Here is a 1,493-nt window from a genome sequence, read left to right as displayed (position 1 = left end):
TAGGTTTTATAATGCATGCTATACAGTGTTTAACAAACACACTATAAGCTAAAGTATAATATTAGTGAAAGTGTCTCTGGGTAGCAAATACAAATATGCCATACTTTAATGTAATGAAAAAACGAACTGATATGTTTTACAATGCACTTTCAACCTGACCTGTATATGAATGGACAAACTTTTAAGCCAATTGTAAATAAGATAACCTCATACCAAGCTGTACTATATGTGAGTCTCTATACTGTATACCTGGAGGTCCATTTAAGTTGCTGCTCTCTGGGGGCTCCTCATCCTCGCTCTCTGCCTGTTTTTTCTCCATCTCATCCTCATTCTTTGCCTTAGCTGACTTCTTTCCACTTGCCCTGAAGAAGGACGCTATGTCTGCCTTCTTCCTCTTCATTATTTTTCCCTCGTTAATAACACCTATCCAAAATGCATACTGTATATACCTGACACAATCATAACACGTTCTGGTAACAATAGCAGTTAACAGCAAATAACTAGATCGAAAGTCGATCCGAAGTTGCAAAAACAAATGTGTGTAGAGACAAGAGAGAGATTATATTAAAACACTGTACACAATCTCGCAACGTAGTTATCAAATACAGCATAGCATATAGCAATTTTAACAGTTTACTATGTTCTCCTCCGATCTAGCTTGCTTCTAAACTTCGCAAAATAGATAGTCATGGGTGGGATAGTCACAGTTATTAGAAGACAAAAACAACATCCATTATGATATCATACCTTTCTGTTTTGGGTTTCTTCACTGCCGCAGGTGCCGATCGAAGCGTCAGGTGGTAACAGGCATTCAGGCCATGCGCTTGAGCCGTTTAATTCAAATACAGGATGTGTGCGCGCTGCGCGTGGCTAAAGGGTCCGACAGTGTACTAGCGGTGCGAGAAAGGTTCCGCATTTTTCCACAGCCGTCAAAACTTTTGACGGCTTTGATGTGGTGCTTGGGGTGGCCAATGGGGTGGCCGAGATTCTACTGGGGGTGGCCGTGGCCACCCCCTGGCTCCGCCACTGCAGGGCAGGCAGCGGCGGGCGCACCCCGGCGACCAGGCAAGCGATGATGGTCGGCGATCCGACGGGTCAAACGGCACCAAGTGTTACCGGCTGAATCTCTGTTGTGTTTCTTTTTTTTAATGAATGACGTGACCCACGATCTATCCGGACTCGGGCAATCCGACGTCCATTTATTCGTTGCTGAATCTGAATACACACATGTACAAATAGCTTCCTCTTAGCACTTGTGCCCTTACTCCAACTCCTCTCTTCCCAAGGGAATCAGAACAAAGGGCGACTACATACAATATTATAACAAAAATTATTGAAATAAAAGACATACCTGAATACACACCTGTACAAATAGCTTCCTCTTAGCCCTTGTGCCCTTACTCCAACTCCTCTACGAAACACACAGGGGGGGAAGGGGAACTAGCATGACTACACGAGGGTAAGGTGTATGCTAGGACATCGCAACAAAACAC

This window comes from Gadus chalcogrammus, chromosome 9, assembly GCF_026213295.1.
Source record: "Gadus chalcogrammus isolate NIFS_2021 chromosome 9, NIFS_Gcha_1.0, whole genome shotgun sequence".
NCBI lineage: Eukaryota > Metazoa > Chordata > Actinopteri > Gadiformes > Gadidae > Gadus > Gadus chalcogrammus.
The sequence above is the reverse complement of the archived record's forward strand: the minus strand, read 5'-3'. Positions refer to the sequence as shown.